We start from the raw sequence: 27301 nt of genomic DNA on the forward strand, positions 1-27301 counted from the left end.
CCTTCTACATAAACCTTAGAAATAAAAACCTTTAGAAGTGAAATTCCTGGATCAAATAATAAGGATATTTCTATAAACATTTTTGGCACTTATTACCAAATCACTTTCTCAACAACAGTTTAAACATTCTCCAGCCATATATGAACGGACCCATTTAATTGTACCTCATTCTGCCATTACAGATCATCGTGTAAAGATGTTTACCAGTTTGATGGGTAAAACACTGTATGTCATTATATTTTAACTTATACTTCTTGATTCTTATAGAGATTTTATATGCACATTTTTTCTCTGGTAGAGTATGTATGAATGACATACATGAAGGTTGAAGCAGAGGTTGTTTCCTCCTACATAGGACCCGTTAGGGATAGATGTTTACAAAGGAAAGTATGAAGTATGAAGGTCATTATATGACTATAGTTATCTCACTCAGAAAGGATGCTAAGAGAAGTGGTTTGAAAGCGAGGCGAATGGGATGATCAGTGCCATCTTCAGAGATCTATGTGTGTGTGTGGTGGGCTGCCTGGGTGGCTCAGTCAGTTAAGCATCTGCCTTGGGCTCAGGTCATGATCTCAGGGTCCTGGGATCGAGTCCTGTGTCTGGCTCCCTACTCAGTGGGGAGTCTGCTTCTCGCTCTGCCCCTCCCCCTGCTCGTGTGCTGCTCTCTCTCTCCTTAAATAAGTAAATAAAATCTAAAAAATAAAAAAGAAGAAGAAGAAGAAACCTATGGTTTCTGCTTTCTGCCTTGATCTATGAGTTAGATATGTTCACAGAAAAGTCTTATTGAAATCACCATGTTCATTAAATGTCCACTTGAATTACATTTTGACTTTAAAATGCTTTACACTTGTTTCTGATTGTCAATTACAGGATACCCACCAGGTAGGGAACAAGGGTGACTCTAAAGCCAGACCAGTGGGTTTCCAATCTTGCCCCGGTGATACTACAAACGATCATTTACACTTTCTGTTGCCTAAAAAGTTTCCATGCCCATAAAATGAAAACAAGTAGAATCTGCCCCATAGGTTGTTATGAGCGTTTAGTGAGTTAATTTTTGTAAAGACTTTAGAACAGTGTCTAGGACATAGTATGTGCTATAGGTTTGTTAAGTCAACACACTGTGCCTCTAATTTTCACTTCTAGGCCCTTCTATTTACAACTGTGTTTCAACTGTTTTGTGACCTAAGGGAATGCTTAGGTGCACTAGCGGAAATTAAATATATTGAGGGACTCTTCACAATATTTTGTAATTGAAACATAATCTTTGGGCATTACACTTGGATTTTCATATATTGAGATATCTTAAATTGTGACAAACTGGCAGCTGTGTTTTGTTTTCCTCTCTCTAATGAAGAATAAAATAGGAATTAGAGGAACCAGTTGGAGCTGTGTCACAAGCAGTTAGTAATTTCCCAACTTGCCAGTCAACAAAGAATTATTTTCAGTGAGCTCGAGTCCCAGTTTTTAGAGCATTAATGTAATTATAAGTGATTTTAAAATTTCTCATTAAGTGGTGACTTAAGGAATCTTTGGCATCAATTGGCTATTAAGTTAATTGATTTTAATTTTTAATCTTTTACTAGAAGAGTTTAGAGTATTTTTTTGTTTCTTCAACAATATAAGTGGATATAGTTTCTATTTATTCAATACAGACCCTAAAATTATTCTTTAAAAGTACCTAATTTTTTTATTTTATTTTTTTTTTAGAATTGTAGTATTCTTTGTATCATAACTCCTCAGTGTATAAAGCAGAGCAGTGCAGGTCTGTAGACTGTAACAAATTGTAAGCAAAGTTTATAATAGTTAGGGGGAAGAGTTCACACATGCATAGCAGTTTTATAGAGTAAATTTTATGACTATTAATTCAAAATAATTTAAAAAGGGGGTTTATACTTTGTGTGACTTTGCTTTACTTTTTTCTAGTAATTCAATTTTTTATGAAATTTTTTATGTATTTTATGAAAGTATTCACTTACAATGTTATTGGGAACTAGAAAAAAAAAAAAGAAAAAGGAGGTTTCTCACCACTGCCTTCCCTAGGGTCAAAAGGGAACTGCTTTGGCCCGCTAATGGATCATTTGATTGCCAAAGAAACACTTTCTGCAGTCAATCATCATTCAGTATGTTTTTGTTGGTGGTTACCACATGGAGTTAAATTAACAAGTTACGAAGGGTTTAAATCCGTATCTTCAAATGAATTTGCTGCATACCTCAGTTCCACCTAAGTCTGTCGGGTTTTAGTCCAGGGAGAATGATGCAAAGCTTATCTTCTTCCTAGTGATTCAAGGGCAATAGTCCTGGCCAGCCAGCTCACCTCCAGGAGATGTTGACACTGTCTCATTGACTGGAAACTTGGCCATTGTGTTTGCCTTTTCTCAAAAACTCAGATCTCCCTTTCAAAAACCAATGAGGAGTCCTGTCTGTAAGCACATGAACCGTTTCAAGAAAAACAAAACAAGATTAGAAGATCCATGTTGCAGGTTTTATTCCCTGGCTTGGGACCCAGGGACCGTCTGAACAATACATCCTTCTTCTGGGCATTCCTTTGTCCCTGTTGGTGTAAGCCACGAATCCTAACAAAAGCAGACTGGGAATTCAAAGAAGGACATGACACAGCTTTTGAAAATCTCATCTTCCATGGCAGTACAGGAGTTAAAGCTTGAATTTCTTTTTTTCCCACTGTCTGTATCAAATTTGGCCTCTGATTTCTTTGCGTGGCATGAAAAGCAGCGGGCTGGGTGTGAGTCTCGTCTCTTCCTTTCTCACTTGTAAAATATGCTGGCAAAGACCCCATACACCCCTCCCCCCCAGCTTTAATCCATTTTGCCCTCCTGTTCAGCTGACTAAGGCTCCAAATGTAAAAAGCATTCCTTCCCAATTGCTAGAAGGGCCTTGGCATCAGTAGAAAATATTCGGTACATATGTAGACCCTAAATAACACCTTTGGCCTTTCCCTATACTTAGCAGGTTTCATAGCTATCTCTTTAGAGACCCTTTAGAATTTTAACAAAATAAATAATAGAAAAAAAAATTTTTAAGCGCCCATAATAGCAATTCTCAAGTCATTGATGAAGCAGCAAAACACATGTCTCTGTTCACAAGCCTTCCATTGCATCAGGTGTTATAAGCCAAACATGGAAAGCCCTTGAAATTCCATTCAAGTTATATTCACTTATTAAAAAAAAAAAAAAAAAAAGATGAAGAAGAAGAAGAAAAACCAACCACCTTTGGAATGCGTCTCTATAGACATCTTAAAGGGAGGATATGTACAATACACATTTTACGTAACTGAAGATTAATGGTTAACTATTCAGGTACAGTTCTCTTCCGGCAGGAGCTGACGCATGCTGCAAAAACACAACACAGCAGCTGTGTTAACTGCCAAGTCACTCTGAATAAAATAAATATAATAGAGAGATGCTGCCCAATTTACAAAACATCAGCTTCAGTCCATCTGAGCATATCGGCGCTACCAACAGTTAAAAATGCATTTGACTAACCAGGCTTAAGACAAGAAGGCTGGGTGGCATTTCTGAGTGCCCAATATTGATATCCAATATCTAATAAGATACAAGTGTACTTTAATCATGTGCCTGCTTGGTTGACAAGCAATCTCAAGTGTGGCTTTTTATGTTTGGTTGATAACTAATACAAGAGAAAAGCTTTAAGAACATTTAAATAAATGCTTTTTGATGCCTCCTGGATGACATCAGGGTGCCTTTATAGACAACCAGAAATGAAAAATAATAATCACAGTGATCTTGCTATTTTTGTTTAAAAGTCAGTTTAGCATCGGGTTACTGGAGTCAGCAAGTAAAAACACAGGGGCCGTAGTTAAAGTTGGCATTCGGGGGGGAAAAAAGCAAATAACTTTTTTTTTTATTATAAGTATGTCCCATGCACTGTTGGGGAAGGCATACCTACACTAAGAATTTGCTCATTGTTTCTCTGAAATCCAGCTTTAACAGAGTGTGCTGTATTTTATCTGGCAATCCTTGTCTATCATCATCGCCACACTATGGTTTGCTATGAAAAGCATGCAAAGCTGGATCCTATTTCCAGGGTCAAGAACAAGTGCTAGAGATTCTGAGCCCATTCCGTCTGCCAACTTTAAAACACTGGCACATCAACAAGACCAGGAAAGCTTCCTTAACAGAAGTAGAATGAATGCATTTCCAATTAGTCATTTCAGTTTCTTACAGCGAGAGAGGGACCTTACCCACTTGAGCTGAAGTTAAGAGCTGACACATAAGGAAAAAAAAAAATCTGGGACAAGCAGAAGGGGAAAGAATATTTATCAGGAGGTAACAGAATTAGGAACAAGTAAGAGTAAAGCAAGACTTTCTAAAAGGAAAAAAATTATTTAAGATAATCATATTCCTAGGACTCAAGAAACAGAATGAAAAAGAGGACATAAAAAATGTATAGATTTTTTTCCCCTAGTGAAGCAGCTTTTATTTTTATTTTTTTAATTTTTAAGTTTTTGACTCTAAGGAACTTAGACATTTTGTCTTTGAGAAATTTCCTGAGACATCATACCTGCTTTCCAAACCTCTGTTCAGTAGTTAGTCTAACATCCCACTGATGGAGAAGGCCTGTTTTCTTTTATTCTTTGGCTAGTTCATGCCTCCAGGTGCTTCCTGCTCCTCTGACGTGTAACATGAGCTTTCCACAGACCTTTAGCTTTGGCTCTGATGGCATTGACCATGCCCCTGTGAGAGGCTATCTGCCTGGGTAAATTTCACACTTGCCGACTCTCTCTCAGCATTTTTCAGGGTCTTCTGCAAGGACCCGGGTCTGGTGTGAAATACAGACTCCTGGGCTCCTGCTGTTGTCTGTCTCCCTACTGAGCTTCTGCCTTCCAATGTGCTTTCCAGGTGACTTTAAGCCCAATACCGGCGGAGAGCACAGGGGTACCCTTTGGACGGAAAAGGTACAGACAGTGGGGTTGCTTTTGTTTAGATTTGGGTTTGGGTTTCTATACTTGGGAAGAGGCAGGGGTAGCACAAAACCTTTATTTATACAAATAGGAGAATGTTGAGTGTTGTGCTGGTGATAGTAGAACAATTCATGAATATTGCTTTATATGGATTGGATTCTTTCTTAACACGGTTGGGAGAATTGCCAAGAGCTAACTATTGAAGAGACATTATAAGCAATGACAAAATAATCTGAGTTTTGAAGGGGGTAAATTTATCCAAATATGAGAAAAAGAGCACAAGTCAAATTAAATCTTGTAATTCATACAGTGACATGGAAGATTATATTTTTTGGCACAAGTTTGCACAAGGCTAAGCTTAACCTTTGTGTTTTATGTATAGGAGTTTTACTCTTGCTTTTCTTGACTTGCAGTTGAAGAGTTGGCCCAGTTTTGAACAGGGAGATATTTTTATTGTTTTTTAGTGAGCGTGTTCACAGGTGAAAGTGAGCAAATCACTCTGATGGGCTTTCTCTTGGTAGGAAGGAGCCATCTGAGGCGAAGCTGTTCTGAATCAGGAACGTAGTGCTTGGAGGAAGCTGAAAAGGAATCCATGAGATAGAGAACGTGGAATTACTCTAGGGAGTAGGTAAGGAAACACTTGGTCCTCAACGTTAAGAAAGCAAAGAGCAAAATATTCCGTGTGTTTTGGACTCAGTATGACCTTTAAAAGATCATTCATCTCCCTCATGACCAAATACTTCCAGGAAGTGGGTCTCAAAGTGTGTCCTGAAAGCTAGGGTCTCTCTAGGGGGTCCTAGGGATATAAGCCTGAGATTTAAGCAACCGCTCTTACTTGATCCAGCCCCAGTCCTCCGGTGAACAGAGGCTCTTGCCCTGAATAGCCCTTGGCTGGAGGGGGGCGGGGGCCGTGCCTGCAATGGTCCTTCCTGGGGTCCCACAGGCACACCTTCTGGGTCCTGCTCCTCCCCCAAAGGGCGACTAACCCTGGGAGCTCAGGCTATTTGCTTACTTTTTGTGTGTCCAAATGTCCTCATCCGTATTAACAAAAGGGGGGTGCTTCTGGTAATTGAGTTCATTAACAAGTTAGTCATGAGGACTGAACAAGTTAATACCCCGAAAGAAATGAGAACCGTTCCTTCTACCTAGTAATAAGCTTTCACTCTTACCTCTTTCTGTACTTTAATTTGGTGCAGACTTTATTCAGGGGAAAGTTTATCTTGCCTTTAAAAAGTTTTTGGAAGGACTAATGCCTTAAAATGTTCTTTCATAAGTTTATGAGCACGTTTTTGTCCTCTTGTCCTTGGACCAGAAGCCAAGTTCTTCCCCCTTTCACCCATTAGCCCTGAACCCCAAGAGTTAAGGATTCCTTCCCTTTCTTTGCCCAGATCTGAATTCAAGGGTGTGGGCGAGGGGTTCATGCTATAAGGATGCTGTATGTCATTGCAGTCCCAGAAACTATTTCCTTATCATCTTTGGTTTTCTCTTGCTAACTTTCTAAAGGGAGAAACACTTTACTAATTATCTAAGCATTGGAAACCCTTTGGAGGTCCACTCGGCACAAATGCTATTATTATCACCCCCATTTGGTGACGTCCTCGGGGATTAGAAGTGTTCCGTACATGTTTACACATTATTACGATGTGGCCCAGGATCCCCAGGGAGACAATAATACAGCCCAGGAAGAAGCACGAAGCCCCAAGGAGGCAATGCTTTGGGTAAAAGGCATAAACTTCTTTTTAATTTCAGTATAAAGGGGATTGTACTTCTGAAGAGAGTCATTTCCAGCCATTAAGGAAAGTATATTTGTAGAAGAACAAGCATATGTTGGCTGAGCGTTTGCTGCATATTTTAAGGATGGAGTCCTTCGAGAAAAGGGGGATGGGAAACAGATTTAAAATGCTGTGAGGGGCATTTGGAGTTGACTGGAAGAACTCCCTGATAATAAAAGCAGCCTGCTTCCAATAGCTGTCACCACATCTCTCCCTGTGGAGACTCCGGAAAGAAGAGAAATCTTCTTTCTTGGTAGGTTCTGCCTAAAAGCAAGACAGGAACCCCTCCTCCTGGCTGATGATTTTAAGGAGTAAGGTCATCACAAAATTTGAATCATATCATTTTCCCTTTAAATCTACTTTTCCTGGGGTGGCTGGGGCTGGGGGAGCTATGTTTTAGGCATCTGACTCTTGGTTTCAGCTCAGGTTATGATCTCAGGGTCCTGGGATGGAGACCCCTCCCCACTCTGGCTGCAAGCTCAGGGTGGAGTTTCTGTCTCCTCCTGCCCCCCCCACCCTCCCCCCAAGATAAGTAAATCTCCATTTTTCCTTGCTGGGCAAGTTCCCCCTTCGTGCAAGTGTCTTCTTAACACCCCCTAACATTGGCTAAACTCTCTTTTCAACCAAGAGGGGGAAAAAAAATAGCCCTAGATCATCAGTGCCTTTAGCTGGTTTATGTTTCTGGGTCTATTGTTTTATTAGCCCGGTGAAGTTGATTTTCCATTTATGGTAATGACCCTGAAAATTCCTTTTAAAACAAGTGTAAGAAAAAGAGAAATGTGATGGACAGAGAGAGGATAGCAAGTAAAGCTCACGTGACCCGCAGCTATGAGGGGAATCTTGGTGACCTGAGACACTTTCTGCCTGGAGCCCACTGTACTGCGAGATTTCAAGGTCTTTTATCTCCAGAGTCCTGTCAGGACAGGAGAAGAACTTCAGCTGCAGATTCTCAGCTAGAACCGGGTGAAAGCAGAAAGCCACGCTTAAGACGCAGTGCTTTATGAAAATAAGGAATCTGGACACTCACAAAGGAACCACATCAGCCGAGACAGAACGGGAGATGCTAGAGAAAATAATCTAGTTCTTGATACATACATACATATATATACATTTTTCTAACATCTGCTATGCACAGTTTCAAATGATCCTCGAAAAGATGTTCAGCTTTAAAGAAAGGACAAAAGATGCACAAATTGAGGGAGAAAAGCACACACCCTTTTCGGTTCGTGTTCAGAGAGACTCTCCATGCCCTCTTGCATGCTATTTACAAACACAAGAAAGGAGAAGGGGAAAAAAAAAAAAAAAATCCCGGTGTAGCAGAGTCACTGCCAGCAAACACACAGTAAATTCTAGCTTGTTAACAGCTCGATTCCAAATTATTTTTTGAAACAACAAATCCTAGCAGTCATGTAGTTCCAGCCTCTGAGGGAAGCTCTGAGACGGATGCTTGTGTCCCAGAACCCAAGCCGCGCACACTCACACACACACTCACACTCACACACACACACACACACACACACTCACGAGGAAGAAGGAAACTAACCAGTCTTCTGACAGGAATGTGAAAGCAAAAATCTGCGAGGCAGGAGGAGTGCCCCAGAGGAGGAGGCTGCCTGCAGCTCGCCGTAATCTGTAAATGATTGCTGGGGAAGTCTGGAGGCTTCGGGCTTGATCTGTGTTTGTTCCAAAAGAAAGCCGAGGAGGACGGTGTTAATAAAGAGAGATTTAGCCGAGAGCTGTGCTTGGAATAAAGTGGGCTACAAAAAGGTCAAATTTGATCAGTCGGAGCAGATTACAGGGGCTGGAGAAGGTGGTGCGGAGAACTGAGCCCGGCCTGGGAGGGACCCAGCGCGGGGTGGCCGTGGGGGTGGAGAGCGGCCGGGACGCGCCCGCGCTCACCGGCCCGGGGCGCTGCGCACAGCCGGCGCCCCCCCACCCCACCCCGCCGCCCGCCCGCCCGGCCCGCCGCGAGCCCCCTCGCCCCGCTCCCCGCCCCGGGGCCTGCGCTCGCCTCCCGCCCCTAGACCATGGTGTCCCTAATCTCCGACTCGGAGCCACTCAGAGCCTGGAAAGTTTGAAGGTAGGTAGGCCTGCTTTTCTTTCTCTCCCCGGCCGGCCCCGCTCGCCGCCCCGTGCGTCCCCGCCCGCGGGGGAGCCCGTGCGCTCCGAGCCGTCGGCGCGGGGCCGGCGGCGGGACGGGCTGGGCCCGGTGCGCCCAGCCCCGGGCGCCCCCGGGGAGCGCGGAGAGGCCTCGTCCGCGGGGCGGGGTGCGGGCGTCGGGGCGGGGCCCGCGCTCGCGAAGTTGGGGGGCCGCCCCCGGCTCCCCCGCGGACCCCGCGCCCACGCTCGCGCCTGCGTCCCCCGGGGCGCTCGGTCGGGAGCCGGTCTGTGCCCCCCCGCTGCGGGGACTTCTTCCAGAAAACGGTGTCCCTGCTGCGGGAGTCCGGGGAGACGTGGGTTCCTTCCTCCTCTCACCGGCTCTCCTCCCCTTGCCGGGGTCTACCTTGGCAGAGCCAGCCCTAGGAAAGGCTCCGCAGACCCTAAAACTGAATGAGTACAACTGATGAGCTGAGGTCTTCTCCGACTGACCCTAAAAAGGTGAACTCCGACCTCTTCATCTCTCAGAGGCCCAGGAAACTGAGAATGCAAGGACAGCGCAGGGGCGGGGTTCATGCATCACCCCAGCTTGGGTCTGAGTTGACCCCTTGGTAGGGTTCATGCTGAATCCCAGGTTTCACCGAACACCAAATGCTGTTTCCCAGAAAACAAAACAACAACAACAACAACAAAACACATTTGGGTCAATTTTTGAAATAGGAAAGTGTTAAATTGAGGGATTTTTATCAAAAGTCGTTCTACATGATGTCGTGCTGTCCCAAATGCCTAACACCCCCCCCCCCAAAACATGGAACTAAACCAAGATCCAAAGAAGGAAGAGAAGTGTGTGCCTTCCTGGGACCTCTTTTTCCTGACAGTTATCTTGTATTAATTAGCGATTACTTATTTGCCTTTTAAGAGTGCTCCCTTAGTGTTTGTCTCATTTTATTATTTTTTAAAAGCAAAAAGGGCCCATCTTCAGTTTATTTTCCTTATTTAAGATTTGTACATCTTGTTTTTGAGAACTTCACGCTATATAGGTACGTCATACAGTCCGTGCTATTTTAAAATCTGCTTTCTCTAGTTAACTATCAAACGTATTTCCATGTTTCTGCCTACTCTTCGTAACCATAATTTCAGTAACGAAATAAGGCGCCATGATGTTGATATACCTCATTTTACTAAATTACTTACTTTTTCCGTTGAAGATTTAGATTGTTTCCAGTCTTTGATTTGTATGAACAACAACACAAGGAACATCTTTGTGCTGATAGCTCAGTATATATATGTAAAAGTGTGTGTGTGTGTGTGTGTGTGTGTGTGAGCTAAGTAGGCTTTTCAACTCATTTATTTATTTGGAAACAACTCTTTTGAAAAGGGATGCTTAAACTATTAGTGATAGGTTGATAGTATTTAACTTTTTTGAAGAGTAAGAAAAGGGCAGGATGTTTTTTATTTTCTTACTAAAGGACAACATACTGAGATGTAGTATTTATTGTTCATGTACCTGTTGAGGTATTTAGAGTCCCTAAAGGAAGAAGTCCATTGTTCAGAAGCAGGTGAGACCAGGTAAAATGCTACAGGAAAGGTACAAGAGATCACTGGGGTTCCAGAGGAGGCAGACTGTCCATTCGGAACATCAGTAAAGGGTTCCCGAAGTAGGTGACATTTTAGAAAGGTTACTGAAGGATCCGCGCGTATAGCTTTTTGCTTTCATTAAATGTTCCCAGGATTTCTAGATGAAAGGGCATGCACGTTTTTACAGGTTTGTCTGTGATACTTTCTTCTGCTTGTCGGTTTAAAATTAATTTTAATGGAGAGATGGCAAAGTACCTCTGTAAATGTTCTTTTGATGTAGCTATTAAAATAAATTTTATTGTCCTTTTTCTTTAACTGGATTAGTAACCTACTTTTAAAGTTGAAATATGTCTTAAGAGTGCTCTTAAAAACATTGTTTTGGATGAATAACTTATTAACATTATTGCACAAGTGGATAAGGTGAATTCTCTCTCAGGAATGTGTGTGACCACGGTTATAAATTGTGGCAATGCAGCCCTCCAAAGGCCTTTTTAATAATATTCCGGGTCTTAACCCATTAAAAACTCAGTAATAATGTTTTCTTTCCCCTCAATGTGTGGCTAACATACTGAACTTGATTTTATGCCTAGAATGAGTAGAGCTTCACAAACTTAGACCGGCAAGGCCTGAGAAAGGGCATCATTTTTACACTGACCTCTTGGGGTATTCCAAGTTCATTCTGTCCACACCTCTTCTTGGCAAGCATTATTCCATCAACTTTTAACTGTGTTTAATCCTTTTCTGGGGTAAGGAATTATAAAGGGACTAGTGTTTATGGATTGCATTTTAAATTCCATAGTTGTGTATAATGAGGCATCCTTTTGGCTAATTTCTGATTCATTGAACCATTTGCTGGCCAGCAGTAAGTGGCTGCCTAGCATATGTGGGAGGAGCAACGATATAACATGACCTTATAAATAGGATAATCTAGCAGGAGAATGAAGAGGTGTGTGCTAATGTACAGGGTTGTGCTTGATAGGAGTTATGCCAATAAAAGGCTAGAGAAATCCAGATGTGAGAGCGCCCATTTCAGTACAGAAAGGGAGCACCATCGCTGGCCTTGTCTGACTAACAGATAAGCAGAAGGCTTGGTATATGCTAGGGGACAGGCTTTCAGACTCACGTAATCTGGAGTATTTTCAGGCGTTTGCTCCAGGCCACGCACCTAGAGTTCTGCCGCACCTCTTGCTCCTGGAAAGTGATCGCAATGCATGATTGTTAAGTCTGCTTATGTCACATTTCAGCGTTTCAGCACAAGACCTGGTGGTGGGCCCCCAAGTTCGGTCATAAACCTTTCTCAAGAACTGCACATTCGAAGTCCTTCCGTCTTTGGTCCTTTTTGTCAAATGGAAAAATCAAGGTTGGGAAGGGTGCTGTGGGCTGTTCTCAATAGCGTCTACGTCAAAAGGCATCACTTCCACCAAAACACACGCCAATCATTTTCAACAGGAAGATTCCCTTCTTGACCATCAAGAATGCATAAACACAAAAGCATCACTCAGAGAATCAAAATCCTCTAAATCAAGAAAAAATATTCACAGCACACAGAGGAGGAGAAAGGAAGTGACAATGAAAGGAACAATCCTGGCCATATGATTGATACGAGATTTAATAGTCACTGATACTTCTTGAGGGAAAGACGTTGACAGTTGAGGGGAATTAACTGGGCGGAGCTTCGAATACCCGGGCTCTCCCTGTGCCCCAGCCCAGCCAGCCCCTGCGTCACTTCTGTGCAAGAGTCTAGAATATACCAAATCTGGTTTAACTCTCCCATTTAGAGATGAGGGAGTTGAGCCCAGAAGATGAAGTGATAAATGAGGTCAAAGAACTCATCAGTGGAACAAGTTGTCTCCACTCCCCTATCTTCGGAGGGGCACCTTCTCTTCTCTTTCCCCATCCCTCCTCCCCCGATTTAAGACACTCAGCCCAGACCAGCGCTCAGAGCTCCCACAAGTCTCCTCAGCATAGCCAGCTGTATGTCCCAAAAATGACTCAAGGTTGCAAACTGTGCCTATCATCTCCCCCAAGACCTGGCTCTTTTCCGGTACTCACAGGCGTGGGAATCACAGGGCTGTCCAGCCAGGTACTCAAATCAGAAAGCTGCGCATCTCACAGTCGCTCATTTTCTCTCTTAATTCCATCCTCACGATCCCCAGCTCTGGTTGATTTCAGCTCCCGGACACGGACTCGCCGCGTTCCTGCATTTTCCTCGCTGTGGTTTTGTTTTGCTCAGAGCCCCGCACTCCCTCCCAACACGTTTCTCGGCTTCCATTCATGCTCTTCTAAGTCTGTTTTCCACACGAGAGGAATGAGAACACTTCGAAAGCCATAAATCAGATCCTGTGACTTTGCTGTTTAAAAGCTTCCCCTTTACTCGTCACATAAAAGCCGGTGTCCTCATCCTGACCTACGAGACCGCGTCTGACCTAACCCTCCACTACCTCTCCGGCCTACCTCCTCCCTCTCTCCCACAGCTCGTCTTCCTCCAACCTCTCTGGTCTGCTTTCTCCTCCTCAGACAAGCCAAGCTTAATTTGGCCTTAGGATATTTGCATCAGCAACTCTTTTTCCTGGCCTGGAAATCTGCTCCTGAGCTGTTTGCCGGGCCAGAGGCTGCTTGTCATGTAACTCGTAGCTCAAGTGCCTCCTCCTCCGAGAAGCCTTCTCTGACCGCCTTAATTTAAAGTTGCCCAAAGTCACTTGCTAGCATTTCTCCCTGATAGACGGAACTATATAAAATTGCCATATGTAGCCATTTGGGGCCGATAAAAATCTTAATTTCATATAGTTCAACTAATATTCTCTTGGTAGCACTTACCAATACCTGCTATTTCCATACGTAAACTCATTCTCTCTCTTCCGCCATTAGAATATATGGTTTGTGTGATAACTGGAGTACACCAGTGCCCAAGATATTTCCTGACACATAACAGATAACGCATGAGTTAATGAAGAAACAATGAAGTGGTCAGTGTTTGTCTCCCCCTCATCAATTTTACACTCCGTGAGGCCAGAGGCTTTATGTGTTTTGTTCACACCCAAATGCCACAGTATTTATCACAGTGGTGGGGCTGTGTGATGTGGAATGAATGAATGACTCCTGGCTCCCCGTTGAATCATTTCACCCTCAGGTTCTCATTCCTGCTCTAACCCACAAAGTGAGTGGATTTGATAACATGGAACGTTTTTAAATTCTCTGGGAATCAAATAGGTACCTACTATTCAAGCAGAATTTATTCTTTCTACACAAGAGAATGATCTAGATCAGGAATTGGCAAAGAGAGTAAATACTTCAGGTTTGGGGGGTGGCACACAACCTCTGCTGTAACTTAACTACTCAACTCTGTCAAGGTGGCGGTGAAAGTAACCCTAGGGTATATGCAAATGACTGAGCTCCGCTGTGATAAATAAAACTTTATTTACAAAAACAGGCAGCGGCCTGGATTTGGCCCATTGGCCATAGTCCACCTCTCATTTATTATTTAGGCTAATGCTTTGACTCACAAGAAAATAGAAGTGGCCTTGACAGATGTTTTCAAATCTCATATGACAAAGTGCATATTATAAACTTGCCTCATGATTGGGGGAAAAAAATTTAAAGGAGGCTTAGTGATATTTCAAAGGTCAGAGAAGTCTTAGGTCACGAGCATGTGACCTCACAAAGATGTGATTATAGTCTGGAGGAAGTTTAGGGGTTATCATATCCCTTAAATGTTTGGATGAGTCATAACAGTACAACAAGATACACTTTTGCCTTTTCCCCTACGGAGTGTGTGAGAAATTCCCATTAATGAGAACAGCACATGTTGATGGAAAAAAATAGCCCAGATCCTAACATGTTTTAAGTAACTGCTTGGCCTCGTTTCTTTCTTTCTCATTGCTTTTGCTCTAGTTCATCTAGGAGACACTCCCCTTTCACATGCCTGATAAATCTCCCAAGATCAATTCCACATTCACAGAGGAAAACATGCTCTGTAATTTTGAATGAAGGCCATGTGTAGAGACTCGTCAGCTCCCGTGACGTGACCTCTTGGAGATGCCTGGAGTGGGGAGAGGTTATGGTGAAGCTCTGTGGGTGTCCACTGAGGGTAGGCTGGCCTTCTGTAGATCAGGGATTAGTCCTCTTTGAGGGTGACAGAAGAATTACTTGTGCTTTCTCTGTGCCAGGCGTTATGCTAAGTGCTTTAATATTAAAAAGCTCATTGGATCTTTCCAACAGCTCTATGACGTAGGTGGTGGTTCTATTGCTCCCACTGGCCACAAAGTTGACTTGGGTTTGGCTAACTCAACTTTGAAGAGCCAGAGCACTTATGAGATGATGTCATATACTGTCCTGACATAGCACCTTTTTTTGGTACATTGGTAACTTGATGAAGCATGTTGCCTTAACTTAACTATGTCTCAGATGGGAAAAATGTATACCACATCATTCTTCCTTTTCCCTCAGGGAAGTCTGAAGAATTGTGACCCAGTTACTGCTGGGTACTTAAAAAAAAAAAAAAATTCAGAGCAGGGGGATGTAGGCTACAAAAATAGAACACCCAGTAATAATTCTCAAGGTAGAATGAATTATGTGTTTATGAAAAGTGAATACAAGACCTGGGCCTTTTAAATAATTTATTATATTGGAGAACAATCTATTTTTTCACAAAGCATGACTAATGTAGCCCATGACATAACTAATAATGACAAAGGTTATTATAAAATCACATCAAAATGTAAAGTAGAGAAATCCTGTTATCTGTGGTTTGGATGCTGCTGACATCACATTTTTGTCTCATTCCAGCATTGAAAAACAAAACAAAAATCCTCTCATGAATTGTCTCCACTCCACTGACACAAAGAGTCAGTAGAGAAATGCTCAGGTGAAGTTATGTTCTCCGGCCCTCCATCCTGGGTGGGTCTGTTTCACTTGTGGGCGGAACTAGCAAATTATCAAGTAGAAAACCAACAAATCCAGATCATTTGAATCTCCTGTTAGGAGAAACACAGTGGAGGTGCCTGGGTGGCCCAGTCAGTTGGGCGTTCAACTCTTGGTTTCAGCTCAGGTTGCGATCTCAGGGTGGTGAGTTCGAGCCCCGTATAAGTCTCCACGCTCAGCATGGCATCTGCTTGAGATTCTTTCTGCCTCTCCTTCTGTTCCTCCCCACCTCTCTCTAAAGTAAATAAATAAATCTTAAAAAAAAAAAAAAAAAAAAAGGAACAAAGGAAAAAACTCCTCCTGTGATCAGGTAACATCTCTCAAAGGTCAGAGACCACAGGGAAGCTGTTTTCCCCAAATAGAGAAGGATCACATGCCACTTTTATTCCAACATTTGGGAAGAGAAAGCAGAATGTGCTACTTACCTGCCTACACTCCCACACATGTGTTCAGGCTCAAAGGGTCAGAATCCTGGAATCACAGCTATAGAGGATGCTTAAGGAGAGGGCTCAGGGTACAGGTTTCCCGTCCATTCTCATGCAAAGCCCTTGCTTAACCTCACCTCCCCTCTTTGGTGCAGTGAGAGAGAGGGTACCTAGAGAGATCCATTGATCACTCTCCTTTCTTCAAGCCAGTTAAAAAAAAAAAATTTCCACCCCCGCAACACCATATTATTCACAGACATGGGCTGTCTGTCGTGTTTCCTACTGTGTCTCCAGCCCTGCCTAGTCCTGACCCAGGTTGGATACTTTCCAGTTTCAGCTGAGAATTCTCACTAAACCCCTCTCTGCGTCTTCCCACCGCCACCCCAACCCCCCCACCCCACCCCCACTCTCTTCTCAACAGCATTATTTTTCTTCCCCTTAGTAATCATAGCACTGAATCGAAACGTCAGATCCTCAAATGCAAGTACACATTTCCTCTCCCGCGACATTTATGTACATCTCAGTTCCGTTAGCGGAACGGAGAACTCCCAGAAGACGGGAAGGTTCATCTGCCCATCCGCTGGCATCCTTTGTATCAGCAGAGAGAGCTCTTGGCGGAGCCGGTATTTGCACGGACGTGCGTACATTCCTCCTTTGTCAAATAGGAAAGTGAACCAGATTATATCTAAGGACCCGCAGCTATAAAATTCTATGATCAATGTGCGGTAGAACAAAGAGGCCCCCTCCCGCAGGAGCCACCTCCGAGCTGTCCTAGGCATCCTTCCCCTGCACTGTCTAGTTTTTCTCGCGGCAAAGCAATTCTCTTTCTATTGATCCTCATTTTCTTTCAAGGCTGTTTTATTCCCAATCCCTCTGTAGAGTTGATGGCCTCAACCACAAACCTGCTTTCAGATGTTCTGTCTCCAAACCAGGGCTCTAATGTAAATCACCTGTTCCAGGGATGAGCTTTGCTGACACGTACTGACATTAGCCATCAGAGGACGGTCCTGCGGGGCTGGATATGGCAATCTTTCCAGCTTGCAGGTGCATCAGGTAACGATGGCTTTGGAGCTCCAGTTTCGTTTTTCATTGCCCTAGTTTTTCATTCTTATAGAGACACAAATGTCTAAGCCAGAAAAAAATTGTCACAGGCCCGTGGAAACGGCAGCTTTATATATTTTATCATGTTTCCTGGTGGGTAAGTGAAAGATTTTTCTAAACTGGAAAAAACACTGCCCTCGTTCAAGGTTGGTATTTACACGTGGTGCTCTTAGTGCTCCTTCTGAGACTCCGCACGTGACCTTTCTTCCCTGCTGTCATTTAGCATCGTTATGGACCATCACAACCGTTCTCGAGTGCCGCCGAGCTCCCCTGCTCTTGCCTTCCTCCCCAGGAAACACAGGTGTTTGGAAGGTTTGTTCTAACCGGAGCTCCTGAGTGTAACTTGGCCTGATAACCCCGTTCAGATCGGCCACTTGCCCCTCGAGAGCTCCCTCGACGTTTAGTTCTGACGCTGCGGGGATGCAGTTTAAATGACTGTTGGAAAGTGGGCATAATTAATGCAGGACATGGTCCGGTGTTTGTGGGCCTTGTGGAGTGATCGCCACCGTAAGCCTAGTTCACGGCCATCCATCAGCATGGTCCCATTTATAGGATCGTTTTTCCCTACGATGACAACTTGGAAGGTCTACTCTCTTAGCGACTTCCAAGTATGCGGTACAGAATTATTAACTTAGTGTCCGTGCCCTGCATTCCATCCCTGGGATTTCTGTGTCTTATAGCGGGAAGTTTGTCCCTTTTGAGCAACTTTCATCCATTTCTCCCATTCCCATCCCCCCTCAGCACCCCTTCCCCCCACCTCTGGCAACCATAGGTCTGTTCTCTGTATTTATGAGTTGGGTTTGGTGCTTTTTCTCATTTGTTTGTTTTTTAATTTTTTTATTTTTATTTATTTTTTTTAAAAGATTTTATTTATTTATTTGAGGGAGAATGAGTGAGACAGCATGAGAGAGGAGAAGGTCAGTGGGAGAAGCAGACTCCCCAAGGCGCTGGGAGCCCGAGGCGGGACGAGATCCTGCAAGTCCGGGATCATGACCTGAGCTGAACAGCAGTTGCTCAACCAACTGAGCCACCCAGGGGACCCTGTTTGTTTTTTTAAAAATCTACATATAAGTGAGCTCATGTGTCTTTCTTTGTCTGACTTAGTTCACTTAGCATAATGCCCTCGGGGGTCCATCCATGTTGTCACAAATGGCAGGATTTCGTTCTTTTTTATGGCTGAGGTATAAACCATTCTGTTTCCGTTTTGTGCCTATATGGTGTGTGTGTGTGTGTGTGTGTGTGCACGTGTGTGTACATCACACATCTTCTTTATCCATTCATCTGTCGATAGGACACTTGGGTTGTTTCTACATTTTAGCCATTTTAAATAATGTTGTGGTGAACACGGGGGTGCAAATATCTTTCCAAATCAGTGTTGTCATTTTCTTTGGAGCAGTACCCAGAAGTGGAATTGTTGGGTTGTATTTTTTATTTTTCTATTTTTACATTCAGTCTATTTTTAACTTTTTTTTTTTTTAAAGATTTTTTATTTTTTTGACAGAGAGAGACTCAGTGAGAGAGAGAACACAAGCAGGGGGAGAGGAAGAGGGAGAACGGGTTTCCCGAGCAGCAGAGAGCCCGATGTGGGGCTCTATCCCAGGACCCTGGGATCACGACCTGAGCCAAAGCCAGATGCTTAACAACTGAGCCACCCAGGGGCCCCTATTTTTAACTTTTAAAAGAACCTTCCTAATGTTTTCCGCTGTGGTTGTATCGATTTACATTCCCACCACCTGTGCACAAGGCTATCCTTTTCTCCACGTCCTCACCAACGCTGGTCATTTCTCGTCCTTTCCATAATGACTATTCTGACAGCCGCGAGGTGATATCCTTATAGTTTTGATTTACATTTCCCTGATGATTAGTGGTGTTCAATACCTCTTCATGTACTTGTGGGCCATGTGTGTGTCTTCTTTGGACAAAATATCTATTCAGATACTCTGCCCATTTTTAAATTGGGTGATTTGGTTGTTTTACTATTGAGTTGTATGAGTTCTTTGTATATTTTGGATACGAACCCTTTATCAAATACATCCTTTGCAGATATTTTCTCTCATTTGGTAGGTTGCCCTTCATTTTGTTGATGGTTTCCTTTGCTGTGCAGAATGGAATGCGTGTGTGTTTGTATTTTCTTATCTGTTCCTTTGGGTTGTAGAGTAACTTCCATGAAAGCAGAAATCACGTCCCTATCAGAAGGCCTACTGTGCTGGGTATTTATGAAAGGTGCACATTTGAGTGACATAACCAATGTAGTTCTTTTACATAGAGACGGAGACTAAGATTGGGTGCAATTCAACGGCATTATGGTCAGGGAGCCCAAGAATATTTGAGTCCTGAGACTGACCATGGCTACCTTTCATGTATAAGTTTCCAGAGGGACTGAGGAGACTGGGACCAAGATGCGTCCCATCATTCTCTCAGCTGAGGAATCTGAAAACCATTTGTTTGGGATTCTTTTTGTAGGGGGGATGCTGGAACGTTCTATAATACTGCCAGTTCTGTCGGATCCAGACCCTCATGGCCTGAGAAAAACAAGGACAAATTGAAGGAGAATAATAGTTTGTAATTAAATGTAGCATTGTCTCAAAACCCCAATATGGATCAATCCATTGAGTTGGGCCAGATGATGCAGAATATCCATTTTCGCCCCCAAACCTAATCTAGATGGTCCCAAATAACTTCTGCTCAGTCTCACGTTGAAACCTCAGTCTGTTTGTCAGGAATGTTTCAGCCACAGGTCACCAAATACTGAATATTTCAGCTCCATTTTACAGTGGTCTAAACCAAGGGTTGGCAAACTTTTTCCATAAAGGGCCAGTTAGTAACTTATTTTTGGCTTTGTTGATGAGCCGTATGGTCTCTGTCACAACAACTCAACTCTGCCATGGTAGCAGCCGCCAGAGACAATAGACAGATGAATGGGCATGGCAGGATTCCAATAAAACTCTACAAAAACACGCAGTGGGCTGGATTGGCACACGGGCCATGGTTTGCTGACTCCTAGGTTAGCCAAAAGACTCTATATGCTCCAATGAGTTTTAGACCTTTCAGAGCCAAGGCAGCCTGGACAGCAGTAGGGAAACTGAACTAGAGAAGGCAGCAAGAGAGAGTATATGTTTCTCCAGATGCTCTGTGCTCAGCGGGCCTAAGCTGTACTGGGCCTTGGCTCCTGGAAAGAAGAGAAAGTATATAAGGAGTAAGGGAGGGATGGCTGGACTGTCTCCGACCCAGGAACACCTTTCCCTTGGGCCCACTGAGGCAAGAACCAGAGCCACACTTTGCTTTTAAAGGAGAAGACTGAGCCCTTCTACTCACCTGTCCTTGAGAGTCACCTGGGATCTCATCAGCCTGTAACAAGAACTCATCCCTTTGGGGAAGGGGAACAGGTCATGAAGTGATACCAAGGAAGGGAAGAAAGGAAAAGAGGATCTTTGCAAAATCTGCCCTACAAGGATTAGAGGAATCTGTGGGCAGAAGGCAGACGGGATAATTTATTGCCTGACGCCCAAGACACAGTGACTTCTAAAGAAATACAGCTTGATTCTCGGGGTCTTTGGTCTATACCCACAACTGCTGTCTTCATCCCCACAAAATTGACCTATTCTTCAGGATGTGGCCACGCACATTCAACACAGTCATTGCAGACTAAGAGTATCTTTGCAGAAATTTAAGATTAAGACCTGGCCTGGGGCCAAATGAAGTAATAGGGTTTTTCCAGCTTCCTGTTGTGCTGTAGGGCTCTTCAGAGAAAGAGATCAATCAGTTATAGCTTACTATGAATTTAAATCAACAGAAGATGACCTCAGGGTATCTACATTTTAAGACTTACTTCCAGTTTTGCTGCGTGGAGTGTGTGTTAGCGGGGTGGGACAGTGCGGACAGAAGAATTCAGGAATTCAAAGAAGTCTGGTGAGGCTCTGGGTATCCCTGAAATCAAGCCCCATCGGTTCTGTCTAGAAAGACCTGAGTCAGGAACACTCCTTGGTTATGAGAGCTCTCTCCACTCTTGACTCTTACTTAATAAATTACCACTTCACAATAAATTGCCGTTAAATTACCAGATCAAAAGTGTCAGTTTCCCTTGTCAAAGGACTAGAATTACACGAGAATGGGGCTTAGAGAAGACCACTAGAGAGGAAAGTGGTTTGAGGCAGAATTTCTTAACGACTTTAATTTCATTTCTAATTTCTTCCCCACAGGCACCCGCCCCACCCCAGATTCTAATCAGGTTCCCTCCTGACTGGCTGCCTTTGTCTTCCTCATTCCCTGCTGTCCCCTCAGAACAGGAGGCAGATTTCATCTCGGGGCCCCTGGCATTGCTGATGACAGACAGAAAGTGGGAGGAAGGAACAGCATAATTTGCTCAATGCTTATTTCTGTAGGAAAGGAAGGAAGGGGTCATTGTTTTCATCGTTGAAAGAGGGGTGAGTGTGTTTGAGGCAAACAGCTCCTGAGAACTTGGATTTTGTTTCATTAAAAACCAGTAACTGAGTTGGAGAGTAAAACCCGTTTCCCTGGCTCCCAGACTAGTATTTGCCTTCCTGTCTTCTCTCATTACAGAAGGCAGGCAGCAAAGGTGGTTTTCCATTTATTGAACATATCTTGGGCAGAGCTCTCATAAGGGAACTGGTGTGTTGTGCTTCCGAATCCTGGTTTTAAGCTCTGTCTGCAATCAGGCAGAGCTCTCTAGAGGATAAAGCTATATTAAGCTTTAATTCTCTAGTTAATTTTTTTTTGTTGTTTCCATAAGATTGGTTTCCTTGTCTTTTACTTATTCTCTGCAGGTCACCATTCAGCGAATCGGCACAATCACCCACACTCTCAACGAGCCCATTAGTTAGACAGGGATCAGAGAGAAATATTTTGCATATAAACCATGGCGTAGAAAAAGAGAGAATAAGAGGATTTGCAGTCCTTGACTCTGTTTTATAGCTCCGGGTTTTCGCCCCAGTAATTGGCTTAAATCCCTTTTGATCATCATTTTGTATTTTTTGGCAGACAGTGTTTTTTTTTTTTTTTCCTTTATAAAAACAGGGAATGTTTTTTAGCTTGTGGTAACACCATCCTCTGCATTGATCTTTTACTTTCGTTGACCCCTGCGACTACGTTTGCTCTGAACTCTCATCTCCAAACTGGGACATAAAAGTGTAAATCACATCTTGAGGCAGTAAGTTTTTGCATTTGCCATTGAGACACATAGAGACTTTTGTTAACGTTGAGTTCAGATGAGAGAAAATTAAACCTGTTCTAGAAGGTCGTGAAAAATGCCCTGATGTTTCACAGACCCATTGATTTAACATTTTGATTTCTCTTTATATCTGATTTAAAAAAAAAAATTGGAGGCAGATTTAGTTAATTTCGTGGTATAAGGTGATTCTGAGAGCTGCCTCTCTGCTTCTGACTTCAGATAAACCTCTGTTTAAAAAAGTATTTGCTGAAAACCTAATCTACCTGATTATAGCAATCAGGATGTTTCAGGTATACTGAATGTATTTTGCAAATGCATGGTTTAATTATGACATTCTCTGTGTCCCCTTACCTATAATTATTTTTCTCTGCATTATGCACATACTGAATAGCCAAAGAGCTGTCTGTAAGGAGGAAAATGAATATGGGGAAAATTAAATGTCCAGTAAGGAACGACGAGCCTCTGTGCAGATATGGAAAAGCAGTCATATCTTAAAAATACAGTCCATTCTTCAGAGGGGCCTTGGGTAAACAAACTTAGTATTACCCAAGCTGATCATATGGCACTAATTTGCTGCCTTGCTTTTCCATTAAACTCTCCACAGGTGACTCCATATAACAACCGAGTTTAGTATATTTCAGATTCAAGTAATGGATTAAAGTTAAGCAGATATTCTTTTAAAAAAGACAGCGTGTAACCAGAGGCTGTAACTAGAGTTTTCAACATGAAAACCTCTAGTACAGGGAAGATAAAATATGTTAATAGGCACTGTTCTGACTCTTCCTTAAGAATGAAAATTGGGAGCAAGAAAAGAAAATTGGAAATCTGGAGGTCAGCATTGTGCGGTGTCAGCAGTTTAGACAGGGGACTTGGAAACCGGTTCCAGAAGATCCAGATGGTACACAGCAAACACGACAGGCAGTGGAGGGGTTGGCGGGGGGAGGGGGCTGCATGGAGGAAATCAATGTTTCATCTGAGTCAGCTTTAGCAGACAGGGGGTGAGTGTCTCTCTCTCTATTAAACTCTCAGTCCTGAATTTTGGGCACTAACACTATTACGTGGTCTAGTAATGTCAGCCAACCTGTTGCCGTCCTCACAGTTTCTTCTTGCGTAGCTTACTCACTCAGCAAGCGATGGATCCTGCTAATGTCTCTTGTACATAAAACCACACACTTCTGCTGTTACTGGGATTGGCATTGAGGTAAATAACATTGTTGTGGCAGTATCCCTTCAGAATCTACATTTTGAGGCTCTCAAGCAAAATCTCACAATGTAGGTAGGTAGCTTGGTGCTGGTAAGTGTTCAGTGACCCTCACATCTCCAGCCAGACCGGGATGGTCAGGTCACTGGCAGGGGCGTGTCGACGATACGTACAGGTGCCAAGAGTGGAGGACAGGACTGGAGCAGATCTGGCTTCCCAGGCACTTACGTAGTCTGTCCAGAAGAAGTGGTTTCTCTCTAGAGAGGAGGTCCAGCTTCCATCAAAGACATAATTGTACAGGCAGATGAGAAAAAGCAAGGCAGCCTACTTTCAGGGGTCTGAAGGAGGTCCCAGCCTCCATAGTTCCAGCAAGTGGCCTGGCTTCTTCCAGGTGGACAATTGAACTTCTCAACCACGGTCAGCTTGGCTTACTCTGTGTCTCTTGTGTGTGTGCGTGTGTGTGTGTGTGTGTGTGTGTGTGTGTGTCTGTATTTCTGGTGGTAGGGGTGTGCTTGGCTGATCCTATTAATAGCATATCACCAAACAGACTAGCAAGGATCCATCCAGGGTTGCAACCAGGAAGGAGTCCAGATTTGGGCTAACTGTGAACAGGGCGGGGGAGGGAGCATATAGGTGTTTGTGGGACCTCTGAGCTTCTGTCTTCTCATCTAGAGAATGGGCATAATTCCTGCCCCATCCACCTGTCCAGGTTATTATGATAATGAGAAGCATTTTCACCATGACTCTCACGTTGATTTGGTTTTCGTTATTCTCTAAGTTTTATCTGGAATTTTGAAACAACATTGATGGGGAACGTGAGATGCTTGGGTTTAGCAGGAGGGAACCCGAGTTAACTGAGGGCAGGGGCAGGGCTCTGCGTGGACCCGACTTGTAGAAAAAGGACCGAAATCAGCCTGGCTCTGGAGCTGGAAACCATGAATTTTAGCCTAAGTTTCACATGAAACTGCCCCGGCTGAGGTTACTTGTGGCACTTGAGCTCTGAGAGGTGTTAATACCGTTGACTCACCCTTTCTCTTTAAGAAGTTTCCTCTCTTGGCTTCCAAGAGACCACAGGCCACTGGCTCTGTTCTGTGATCAGTGTTTTTCCCTCTCCCTTCTGCTGCCTTCTCTGCATTCCTAGGTCTTTATCTGTGACCTTTTTCTCCCCTCTCATCGCCAAGATACCAAACAGCCCTCCAAAAGGGCTGGGTGGAATTTACACAAGTGTTTTGTCTTGCTGAAAAGATTCTCTGTTTTGATCTTCGTGTGTGCATGCCTTACAACAGAGCACACATCCTGTGGTTCATGCCCACGACCTCTTGTCTCCTGCTGTCCCATGTCACACACATGCCTTTTCTGGGGGTCCCGGGGGCAGGTGAGCTTGCAACTTTTCTCTTAGCACAGCCAAGTTTCAAGGACTCATGCATAACGACTCTTTAGTTTCTCTCGAAACTTCCCTCAGAACTATTTTGTATATTCCGTCCCCTGCCTGAGTATCCTGGGGAGGTCTGCGACCTGTCCCAGACTGAATTCACGGTCCGTTCTCAACTCTGAGCAATGACTTTATCCAGCTCCCTCTTCCTCCTTAGAAACCATGGACTTTCCAGGGTGGTCTGTTTTCCCGCAGGTAAGGCACATCAGGTGTACCAGCTTTGTCCTAGAGGGGGAGAATTCAGCAGTGAGCATAAACAGACTTGGTCCCTGCCTCCTGGATTTTACTGTGTGGTCAGAGAGAAGTGCATGAATGAGATATCATAAAAATACGTACAACACGGCGCCCGTGCTAAAGGGTAAATGGGCGTGTCGTGCCGTGAGAATTACATATGGGTCTCTAAGCTAGTTAGGGGTGTCAGGAAAGGTGCTCCTGTGGGACAGTCAGGCTGACAACAGAATGTGTATAGGACTTAAGTAGCAAAAAGAGCAGGAAAAGGTGTAAAGGCACAGTCTGGGCCTCATTGAAGATTGTGTTCATTCATCTTCAGAGTGACTCATGAGCGTCTGGCATGACGGGGTTGTCGTCTGCCAAGATTGAAGCCTCCAAGAGAGCCAGAGGTGGGATGATTTCGGGCCTCGTGAGTCCACAGTGCCTCCCATCCAGCTGAGGAGACATCTCAAGCAGTGCGTTGACCCTGTGCTTCTGGAATTCCAACGAGCTAGCTGGAGAAATCTGTGACTCATTTGTGTAGGGGAGATCATTGGACGCGCATGTGGCTGTCAGATGCCTACCTGCGACATTGGCACAGGAAGAGAGCGAGAGCTCGGATGGAGGCTTGAGAAGTGCCAGTGATCCATGGCTCCGCTTCTGTCCCTCCCACATGTATTGCACTGTCATTGAATACGCCCATGTTCTCCTTGGAGGCACCTGTTGAGCTCAGGTCCTTCTCTTCCTTACTGCCCCTGCCACAGTGGAGGTCTTCATTGTTTCTTTCCATTCTTTCTTGCATTTCCATCGGGACTTCCTGCCACTTTCCTTCATGACCCCAGAACATCCCACTACGTTGCTGTCATTGTCGTCTTAAAGGACACGTGTGCTCGTGGGTCTCCTACTTGCAAGCTTGTGGGACTTCTTGTTCTCTTGCAAGTATCCTGTTCATATGTCCGCCTAGGAAGGGTCACCCTGTACTGTAGCTACTAATCCAAGAGTCTGTTTGCTCCCTGGCTAAAAGGCAGCAAGCTGTCTGACAGGGGGCGCTAGACCTCACCCAACTTTGCATCTCCAAAGCCTGGAACAGCATTGGCCTCTAGGAGTGGTTCCTTGCTGTGAACACTGCTGCCCACTGACCTTCACTTCTATAGGTACGAATGCAGATAAAGCTCCTTTGCCTCTTACACGGACCTCAGGGGTGCTTTGGAGCAAGGGAACGGAATCTCCCCACCTAAAGGCGAGGAATTATATAAATCATGCTTAAAAGAAATAGCAAAATAGCAACACATACACAATCTTGTGTTTTTAAGTCAGTAGTCAAAGCTGCCTTACCAGTTTAGGCAGGACATTATTTTTCCTCAAAATGAAATGCCCTTAAAACCCCATTGGATTAAGTTCCGTAGAATAATTATGTATGATCGGTGAGAAAAAGTTCAACCTTCAATTGGAGAACCTCAGGGGAAAAGGTGTCTTTTTCAAGCAGTTAACTCTGCATACTACTTGTATGTAGACCTGACTTACTAGATTACTGTTTTTCTCCAATTTTGGAGTTTTGCCTACTGTCTTTTCATAGAAAGGAGGGAGAAGGAGAGAAAGAGAAAGAAAGAGAGAGAGAAGACGGGAAGAGAAGGAGAAAGAGAACATGTATTTGAGTAAGTTGTGAAAGCTAGTCATTTGAAGTAAAGAAAATTAGACTATTTATTACAAATTTTTATTTTTTATCTTGATGCAGCTGGCTGGCCCTCATACGGGGCCTAAAATTGATACATTCCAAAGAATCCACTTATAAAGATAATTTCTGTACATTTCTAGGATTTTCACTGGTAAGGGCTATGATGGGTACAGATAAATCCAAAATGGAATTTTTAGAAGTTATTTACTTATTTTGGCTACAGTCTGCATGTATAGGGGCTCTTAAAAATAGGATATTTTGTAGACATGTCTCAAAAAGGCCTACAAAATTCTATTCTTTCCTTGGGGTGGGGGAGGGAACCACAATCAGAAGGCACATTTTAAAGCATATTTTGGCTACCTACAAACAGGAAAAATATATGTAGGTATGGCCTGTATTCTCTTGAGTTCTAGTTAAAAATAAATGTGTAATGAGCCTGTAGTCGAAATTACATACTATTAAGTCAAAATCCAATATCAGGGCCCTGTCTCAAAGCATTTTAGTTGCCCAAATTCTGCTTTTACAGACTATTCTAGCACAGCCCTACAGGGCGAAGGGGAAAGTAAGGAGATCAGCGTACTTGCAGAGATGGAAATTGGTTCTAGGACTATGACCCCATCTGCTTCTGGGAATGGGGAGTCTTGAGTCAACTCAGGCTATGACCTGTCAGATTTAGATCTCCCCCTTCTCTGCACATAGTGCTTTCAAACTATAGGCAGGAGAACTCAGGTAAGTGAGTCTGCAAACTGAGCCGTGTGTGTAT

General features: G+C 43.7%; 1 protein-coding gene across 2 annotated transcripts in view; it reads left to right on the forward strand.

The window, feature by feature from the left end:
* CELF2 (CUGBP Elav-like family member 2) overlaps positions 1 to 27301 on the forward strand; it is a 607444-nt gene that overhangs the window by 94379 nt on the left and 485764 nt on the right. Inside the window, exon 1 of one of the 2 annotated variants that reach the window (XM_059183788.1) lies at positions 8276 to 8791. The exons of the other annotated variant lie outside the window; for it this stretch is intronic. The gene's annotated coding sequence lies outside the window, so the exon portion shown is untranslated. Of the gene's footprint in view, positions 1 to 8275; positions 8792 to 27301 lie in introns of those variants that run through there. 2 annotated transcript variants of the gene reach the window in all.

This window comes from Mustela lutreola, chromosome 8 (assembly GCF_030435805.1).
Source record: "Mustela lutreola isolate mMusLut2 chromosome 8, mMusLut2.pri, whole genome shotgun sequence".
Taxonomy (NCBI): Eukaryota; Metazoa; Chordata; class Mammalia; order Carnivora; family Mustelidae; genus Mustela; species Mustela lutreola.